Raw genomic sequence first — 10,064 nt, 5'->3', positions numbered from 1 at the left:
CATCATTCCCCTCTTACTCCTGCTTGGTGCTTTCCCAGTTTTGTAACCAAGGGCTTGTAAGAGACCTGATGGATGCCCCTTCCTTTTTGATGTAGTCTGGGCATGGCTGGGACTTCATCACTGAGAAGGAGACCTGCCTGTAATTACTGGGCCTGTCCTCCTGATGAAACTTGTGCCTAGAAAGGGACCTTAAAACAATAAGACAAGCTTAATATCAGTGAGCAGCTCTGGTATGTACATTCTGTTCTGGGTCTTGATGCAAACTGCATTCTGCTCTGTGAGACTGGGGAAGAATCCAGCATTTAATTCTCCCCTGCTTCCTGCTGCATCTCTTATTTGTGTAAATAGAAGCCACAAAAAAGCCCAGTACATTACAATATTTTGTATCAAGTTAATTGAGTTTTATTTTGCGTGTGCTTCCTTCAAATTTCTTCAGTTTCCTCTTGTATGCGTGTCTTTTGCTTTTTCGTGCCCTTTGGATTTGTTTTTTCTCCTTCTGTCAAACACCAGTTTTTTGATTTGTGTCACATTTCCTTCTCCCTCCTTTCCTGCCCTCTGAAGTCTTCACTGCTTTTAACCAGGGCCTTGTCTAATCATTGCATTAGTCTTTTCTAAAGCTTGCATAAGTGGAGATGATCTGTGACATTAATGGCAAACAAATCCTCTGATGTATCCCACTTTCCTTTTCTTTTGCTATTGGAGCTTGGATGTGCAAGGGTTAGAAGGCATTTTCCCCAGAACATCTTGTGCTGACCTTGCAGAAGTTTGATGAAGTTCAATGTGTTAAGGAGTGTTTAAATCCAGGCAAAGCTGTGGAATCTAAGCACTTGTTACAGACAATAAAAGTACTAAAGCCTTAAAGCCTTTCAGAAATTGCTTTTTTTTTAACAGTATCTCTGGAATATGATTGATTAGAGTCTCAATAATCATTTAATAAGTCATTTGAAAGCCTTAAGTGGCTGAAGATTTTTTTTGCAGGGGTATCAATTGCCCTAATTTTTGTTCAAGTCTCTATTTAAAATGTTAGTGAAGAACCTGAAAGCTGCAGATGCAGACACTTGATTTCTTTGCTTCTAGCTGGTGAGGAGGCAGTAATCTCTGAAAGCAGGGTCGAGGAATTATTCCACACTATAACTAAACTTAACATCTCCCCAGTTCTGTAAGGAGAGAAAGAGATACAACCATTCATTGGCTAGTGGTCTTTGTAAGGATGAAAAACTGATTAAAACTGAAAATTAGTGTTGGGAGTCACTGGGAGGTACAAAACACCTCACCTATTTTCCAAGGTTCATAGGATGTTCAGGCAAGGGGGGTGTGTGTGTATATCTATTTATTCATAGATTTTTTTTCCCCTCTATCTTTTTTCTGTCTGAAGCTGAATCAGAAATGGTGATGAGAATGTGAAGAAGAAAATTGTTCAGTGCTCATGGAACAGAGTTCAGACCTTTGAGACTCTGGGTACTGGGTTTTAGTTTTGGTTAAATGCGGCACCAGCTGGAACAGACTTTTGGGTCCTGTAGGAAGCTTTAGGAAAAACTTTTTTTGGGAAATATTTGCTAAGTAATTGGTCTATGATAATGGATGTCTCCAAAGAAATCTCTGCTGTGCACTAGAGAGAAAACCTCTGAGGGGAGGAGGGACACTTTCAGTCGCCTTGAATGTGTAAAATATCAATGCTTGATATATAAAGGACACCATAAACGCTGATAAGAATTCATGAAGGCAATAAGTTTTCTTTTTCTATCATATTCCACCTAGAGAAAGAAGAAATATTGTTGGATTGACAGCAGTGTTTCCTCTATGGGTTCTTCATGCTCTTTTCAGTGCACAACGCTTCTCTCTTCAGTTGCTTGAGCAACAATCTCTTGGATGCATCATGCAGGTTCTCCCCTCTCTGGAGCCTGCAAGTCCCTGCACAGCAATATTTGTTCTTCAGGTGCACTGCTTTCACACCACTTCTTCCTCTCCCCAAAGGCTTCTTGGCCTTTATTTCCACATCTGCTCCCCAGTATCCCCTCATGAGCTGTATATACCTTCCAATAGTTGATTGATTATTTTTTTTTTTAGTGGGAACAAAACTCTTATTCAACATAATTCTAAATTAAATCCTCTAGGGAGGAGGAACAGGAATTTCCAGCTACTTATTTCCAACTGAAGTGTCTTTTTTCTTTTTGGTGTGTGTGTAAATTTAAATGCCATTTATTTGTAGGGAATTACAAGAAATTTATTATGAGAGGGCAGCTCTACCTCTAGGGATTAAAGCAAAGATTTAAAAGTGGGTTTTTTTTGGTTGTTGTTTTGTTGTTTTTGTTTGGTTTGTGTTTTTTGGTTTTGGTTTTTTTCATAACATATTTGTTCTGCATTTTATTAATCCATTGAAGACCTTATAAAGAGACAGTGAAGAAATCAGTAGAGTATTGAGTGTAAGTATAGAGTATTGAGTAGAGTCTTGGGTATGTGAAGTTTCCTGGCTTGGCTGTAACCTGTTGTGTGGCTTCTCACAATTTATTTTGCTTTCTTGTGCATATTAGACTCATTATTTGACAGCCTTTCAAGGTTTCTCTCTGAAAGTTGCATAGAAAACCTGCATGTTGTTATAAGAAAAGGAGAGGGAGTGAGAAAGCTGAAAAAGATCTTCAGTATTGGGAGCAACATGGGTCAGCATCTCTTTTCACAGAAGGATGGGACAGCTATTTGAACAAATTTTGGGGTTTTTTTGGTTTTTTTTCCATGTGTGCATGTTGTTCATTCTATATTGCCAAATTTAAAGTTTACCATCAGCCTTGTTTCTGAATGCACTGATAGCAGTGCTTTCAGTTGTGGTTTGTTTGTTTGACTTGTGGGTGAAACAACAGGGAGCCCACAGATGGCATCTAATATTTAGGCAGGAGGAAGTCAGCAGCAATGTCACAGAGGAAAGTGTTATAAATAGAAAATGTGTCTGCAGAAGAGATAATTAATTTACAGTGAAGACACTAAGCAAGATAACTGGTGCCAAACTCCCGCAGGAATATTTTGAACTGACATTTTTCTCAGCCTTCAGAATAACTTCCATTCTGCTCCAGCATGAGGGAGTGTAAAGAAGCTGTGGGAAGTCTGATGGTGAGTTTCCAGCTTTTCTGAACGTGGGTTCTGCCAAGTGAAACCCTCAGTTGTACAGCATGTGCTGGCAAGGGAGAGAATATGTTCAGCTATCTCCTAGCTTTCAATGGCAGAAAGCATTTCCCCTCCCTCTTGGGGAAGTGCAGGGATGCAGTCCTGGTGAGAAGTTGTGCAGCCCTCTGTAATTCCTTCAGTGCTGAGGTGGGGCTGTAATCGAGTCAACCACCAGCGACAGATGGGTTTGTTCACTTGTTGGTTGGGTTTTTGTCTTTTTCCCTTGGCACACTTTAGAACCTGGATTTAACATCTCTGGTTAAATGATACCTTCCCTCCCACATCTGGCCCGTCCCTTTTGTGCCCTGGGTGCAAATGAATAGCTTGTCTGTTCCCTGTGCCCTGCCTCCAGCCTGAGATCTGTGGCATAATTCGGCTCCAGTTTGATAAGATGCAGACACGAATTCAATCTGCTGTAACTAAACCTCACCATTTATAAATCTCTTGATGATACTGAGGCTTTAAGCAATTTTTCCTCTCTCTCTGAAAGATGGGGCAGAGGCAGGTCTGGTGTGAATGCCAGCTAAACTGTGAGAACGAAGCACAATACTTGGGTTGGGCACTTGGTCAGTAATTTTTTTATGTTTAAGTTGAATCAACACGAATTTCTTTCACTTTGTCAGTGCTCTTCATTTTTATGCAGTTAAGTACTTCTTTTTCATGTCGACTTCAAGTATCCAGCTTTAATAGCCAGAATTTTTTAATTCCCTGTTTTGTAGAGGGAAGCTCTCAACACTTATTCGAGGTATGGGTTACATGATTTTGGAATATCTGGGGAAACTTGCCAGGACAATAAATCTCTTTCTGCTTGGAATAAATTCACTTATGGTGTATTATCCTGGGTCTTGCAACAATGCAATCTGGTAGCTCTTGAAAAACAGCTGTGTGATATAAACAAATAAACAGACTAAAAGACTTTGAAATTAAATCTTCCCAATTTTGACTTTAAAAATTTTTTCTATTGTTTCATTTGTGTTGTCACCTGACTTCTTCAGCCATTCAAGTGAACACAGTAAATGCAGCACCAGTCCCACTCTCTCTCTTTTAGCACTTGACAAAGTTGCTGTCTGTTGGATTTATCTCTGGAAATATCATTGAGGCCTCCTTATGCATTACTCTTGTTCAAATGTACATTTTCTCTCATAGTTTTTGGCCTCAATGAATTTTTCCCTCTTCTTCCCCCTCCTTTGCCTCTTCCCCACCTCCAGCTCCAGTCTAGAGCCATATGGACTCCTTCACTCTGAGCACTAACCTTTGATGAATATGCCCTTTATTGCTGCTCACTCCCAGAGTCTGCAAGGAGCGAGACTGATTTTGCAACTGGTTTATTTCATATCCTAAAATCATCCTGGCTAAGGAAGGATCACAGAAGTTCTGCATCTGAAAGCTGTTTTTCACCCAATGAACAAGTTCAGCAGAGTTAATCTCTTCGTAAAGCCCGAACCATTCCTTACTAATGAGAACCACGTGCACATCAAATAGCTCAGGTCCAGGAGAAAATACTTTGATGCTCCAGATACAGAACATCTTCAGGTTAAATGTTCCAGGAGACCCAGGGTGGTGGGAGAAAGTGGAGATGCAGAATGGAAACGGGGTTTTGGGGGTCAGCACCAAAGCTGTGAGCGGGGAGGCAAGAGCAGGTGACAGCTCAGGTCATTGTGCAGGGGCTTTGTGCAGAATACAGCTCCAAGCTGAGCAAGGATCTCCAGAACTCATTTGAAGTGTATCTTTTCTTGGCTAACACGTTGCAATCCGAGGCCAGGAAAAATACCAGGGGTCTGGGGAATTGTTGAAGAAATGTTTCATACATAATCTAAGTTTTGAGGCGCTATTAAAGCTGATGTCATCACTTGTGGTGCCACTCGGCTCTATTTTCCATTCAGACTGTAAACCAGAAACAAATTTGCCTTCAAACTGGGATGATTGTTTGGAAAAGCTTAACCACCTATCTGTGTTTTAGGGGGAGTGACCAGGGATGGGGGGAAGGATGGAACAAAATCCATTGTGACCAGGAGCACAGCAGGGGAAATCACCCCTGCAGGCAGACCGTGTGCTGTGGCTGATGGGTAAAGGTGCAGGTTTTTTGAGCATTTCTAACCAAGATTAATCACCTCTGCTCTATTACTCTCTGTAGCTTTGCAATGAGCACACAGTTTCACAAGTTCACCATTTGTGCATCTGTGTGTTTACGTGAAATGTTTCAGCTTTATTTCTTGCAATAATTATTCTTTCACTTCTAAGGACAGCTCTGACATTTATGTCTGTGTAAAAGGATGCACTCCCACTTTCTTTCACTTCTAATAGTTACACCAGTAGCTAATCTCTGTCAAACAGTTCCCTGTGAATGGATCACTTTTCTGCTTGTGTCCTTAGCTTTGCATGGTGTGACTTCTGCAGTTCCTGTCCTCACATATCAAAGACAAAAATAACTGAGTGGGTAAAAATGAAGTATCAGGGTTGAATCCTCAGGTATATTAGAATAGAAGAATGTACATAGGATTTAAAAAGTGTCTTTCCACTCCTGAAGGTATCGAAAAGCCATTAGACCCCTGCATGAATGTTGCTGGTGGTTTTGTTTCTGTGCACTGCCAGAAATCTCTGTCCAGCAGAGCAGGGTTACCTGCACACAACCTGTCTGGCTCTGCAGAGTGGGGTGAGGGTGTGGGGAATATGTACAGTGCTGCTTTTTTGGACTACATTCACCTTGCAGTCACTTTCTTTGCTGGAAGGTTGCAATGCCCCAGGTCAGGGCATGGCCAATGCTGTCCCTTCCACCTTCCTCTGTCACCCTGACTCCTGCCACTGTCAGTCCACCCAAGGGAAAGAATTCTGTTAGCTACAGGTTCCTAATCAGAACCTGCCCTCCTGCCGTGTCATAGCTCTCATTTGTAATTGTGCTGTGTGCATCTGTGTCTTTTTTCGTTTTAATCAATAATCGAGGGGTATTGTTCCCTTCTGCTCCCTTGCTGTGTCCCCTCCTGGGCTGGAGACAGTTCAGGTTCCAGAAGCTCCACCTGGAAGCCATCCTTTGGCTGCTGCTCCCCCTGCCTGCCCCGCAGGGAGTGATATCCTAATGGTTTACACGTGTCTTTCAATTATCTCCTCCCTGCTTCCCAGCCCTGCTACCTGCCACGCATCCATCACTGTGCAGCAGCAGCAGCAGCAGCTTTGGGTGCAGCACCCAGGCTGCATTAAAGCCCTGCTTGATTGATTCCTGAGAAAGATTAAGGCCGCTGACATTTTTGTGCCCTAGCTCAGCCAGCGCACGCTGGCTTTGATTATTCTCTGTTCCACCCCAATATAAATCTGAGTCAGAGGAGTTATGCAGATGCAAAGGGAAAATCAGATGTGCTGCCCAGGCCTTTTGATGTCACCAGCTGCCTGCTCTGATTTGCATCCATGGCTGCAGAAGGAAAACAGGAGCTCACCTTGTAAGCAATCACCCCAATTCAATAATTAATCTGAGAGTGCACAGTCTATGTCATTGCTGGAATTATTGTGCCAGGATTCATCACTCTGCCCCCGTTTGTATCTCCCTGGTAACTGGCTGTGACAAGGGAAACAATCAGCTGGTTTCCTTAACCAAACTGTTAAAATGGAAAACACATTAGGCTTTTTAGGTGCTAAAAGGGTTTCTGGGGTGAGATGGGGAGGAGAAAAGGTGTGAAAGCCTTGAACCAGAGATCCTTACTTTGACAACATTGTTTTTATGCAAGAAAAGCCCTCCCAAGATAATTTAATACTTTTTGTCTTCCTGCCACCACAAATAATAAATTTCTTTTTCTGTCACTGCCCTGTGCTATGCAGAAGGGCTTTTTTCTCCAGCTGCAAGAAAGGAAAGCATGTTTAATTGAGCACCTAAGTTCAAACCTCTGCAGTGCTGGCCCAAATGCCATGCTGGCTGTGGATCCCAGGCAGAATACTCCTACTGGGATTTTCCCTTCAAAAGATAAAAGAGGTTACCTTACTTTCCTTTTGTGGCCCATGGAAGATCTTAAGGAGCCAAAGAAGCTGAGGGTTTGAGCCACTGGAAACCACTGACAGTCCTGGTTTGAGCTCTGGAGTGGCTGTGATGTCTCCTGGGGAATTGCAGAGAGGTCTAAAATGACCCTGTGGTCTAAAGAGGAGCAATACTGTTCAAAGTTTGGAGAAAAGAGGTGAAGATCTGGTGTAGGACCCTTTGTTTTTGGTCCACTCCTGTTGATTCAAGTGTTTCAATTTTACATGGAAAATAAAAAAAAAATCCAGTATCTATATCATGGTTTTTAGTTTGGTAGTTTTTGCTGGTTTTTTTGGTTGTTTTTTAATAAAGAAGTAGCAAGGAACCAGCTTCTGTCAAGACTGGGACATCTCTGTAAAGTCCCTGAAGGATTTTTCACTCTAAAGATAAAACCAGAAAAGGCTGGGGAACTGAAACTCTTGTAGCTTGAGCCACAGATAACTACAAAATTTTAGAGCCCCAAGTTGAATTTGGTTTGTGGGTACTGTATTTAGAATATGACTTATTTTGAAACCTGGGTCCTGAAGGTTGCAGGATCTTGGGATGTTGTGACTGATAAGTGAGCAAAGTCTGCCTGTTTGCTCAGCCCTCCCTCGCCGTGGACCTTTCTCCTCCGTCTTTTCCCATTCGTGTTTCAGACCACAAATCATACAGAAAGATGCCCTCTGTAGGTCACTTCATAGAGTAGTGATTTACTTGTAGATGCTGCCCCAGGTACTTTTCTGTCAGTGTGTCTTAAATCTCATCCCTGTAGGAGCTGCAGGCTTGCAGCTCCCCGGTTCCCTGCCATGGGCATGTCTGTGGCTTCTGATTACAAACCTGCATTACCATATTCTGTGTAATAGTTGCTTTTCATTATCTCTTTGCAATTTTCCAGACCTCTACCCAACAAGAAAAAAAAAAAATGAAAAAATCAGGTCTTCATAAATTGTGAATAAGCTCCTGTCACTTGTGATCCATTGGTTTGTAGAAAACCATTAATTGTGATTCCTCCTCATTAATTCTGGCTATGAAGATCATGCAGAGCCCAGTGTTGCATTAAGCTTTTTATTGTTGAGAGGCAGCAGTAAGCCATGACCTTATAAAGCCTAGCAGTCAGTATTTTTATTAGTATATAAGATATGATGCATTATACCTGCCATTTCTATGATTTTCATGGATGGTTCATAGCTCTTAGGGACTCGGTACTTGACATTTAAGATGGATACAGCACCAGTTAATTTAAAAACACAAACTTCCTGGCTATTCTCATTATTGAATTAGCACAGTATTGTGAACCACTTGCCTCCTGTGTGTGAGAAAAAAAAAATCATGAGCAGGACATCAATGTTAATGCTGTTTTAACCTTTGCTGCTTTGTTTAGGGATGGAACACTGGATGAGATGCTTACATCTTCTGGTAAAACTGCTCAGTTCAGCCAGCTAAATTGATTTGCTTATTGGTACAGTGATGAGGAAAATATGCTCTGTGGTCAGGTTATAACCTGAACGTTCTGGGGTTCAGACTTGCTTGGAAAAAACAGGAACCTGGCAGCAAGAATGGGGTCAGGGTAAAATCTACCCCCAGCCCCAGCAGCTGGAGGTTAGTGTGAAGAAAAAAGAATTATTCTGTTGCTTAGAGGACATGCTTGGAAGCGTAATGAAAACTTTCAGCTGAGCTGGCATAGCCCAGCGTTTTTTAAAAAATCACTTTACTTCCAGTTTTGCCCCAAACTCTGTAGGATTCTGTTATTGTTCCCACTCGTGTCTGGATACGAAAAGTTCTCAGTATTGAATTATGTCCCCTTGGAGAGGACAAGCAGCTGCATAAGATACCAAACAGCCAAGAATTTTTACCTCTGTGTACTGTGCAAGAGAGAAAACAGCTTTGGCATACAATAGATAAGAGAGAGATTGGTTATTTTAGTGCCTGTGTTTGTCTTTGAAGCTGTATCAGCAGCTCAAGAAAAGCTGACTCTGCCCTCCCAGTGAGCCCTGCAGCTGCAGGCTTCATTCTTGGAAACCATTATGGGTTTTACCTTCTCTGTAGCTGCTTGTTTGAAGTTCCTAGAAGTGTTTGAAGGTGTTGGAGGGGGATCTGGTGCAGAGTTTCACAAACTGACCTCAGTATCTGGAAAGCTGTCTGGAACTGGAGGAGGAGCAGCAAAGTGTTCAGACATACATTTAACTGTGCTTACTTTGTAGTATCTTTATCAAGAATGAGACCCATTTTAAAGAATGAAGCCCCCTTGTCAATCGTTTGGATGAAGTTTTCAGGGTCAGTGATCTGAATGCTGAAATAAAGTGCTCAGATTCGGATACAAGAGCACAAACTGCCATGGAAATTGTCTGGTTTAAGCTGATCAGGATACAAACACTGTTAGTTTGAAAACTAAATAAAGGTTAAAAAAGTGAGTGCTAAGCCACCAAGCAGGAATAACAATCATAACGTGGTATTCAAATAGCTCTATTGGGGGAAACTGCTAATTGTTCCTCTTGGGTAAATAGGTAAAAGAAGAAAATAGCCTCAGGATAAAAAATTACAGCCTTAAGCCAGCCAGAGAGAGACCTCCTGGGTGTCTCAGCAGCTGCTGTAGGTTTGGGTTCAGCAATGCCAAAAGAGTGCCTTTCCTGGGCGTTCTCCTCCCCAGGAGGGCGAGGCTGTTCCACCCAGGGTGTTTTGTCAGCCCCAGGCTGGCCTGGCCTCAGGCAGTGAGCAAGGAAAAGGGAGAAGGGCCAGGGATTTTGCTGGTTTTCCTCATCTCCTTCCTTCCTGCTGTTCCAACCCCAGGCTCAGACACTGGCCTAGGTAGGGGCTGCCAGGACAGGAGAGTGAGGGTGGGTGCCTTGAGGAGAAACACTCTGGACAAAGAAAATTCTGATGTCCTTAAACTACAAATAGTTTAAGAGATCCAGCTTTTTGACAGCAG

Source organism: Poecile atricapillus, chromosome 1 (genome assembly GCF_030490865.1).
Source record: "Poecile atricapillus isolate bPoeAtr1 chromosome 1, bPoeAtr1.hap1, whole genome shotgun sequence".
Taxonomy (NCBI): domain Eukaryota; kingdom Metazoa; phylum Chordata; class Aves; order Passeriformes; family Paridae; genus Poecile; species Poecile atricapillus.
The sequence above is the reverse complement of the archived record's forward strand: the minus strand, read 5'-3'. Positions refer to the sequence as shown.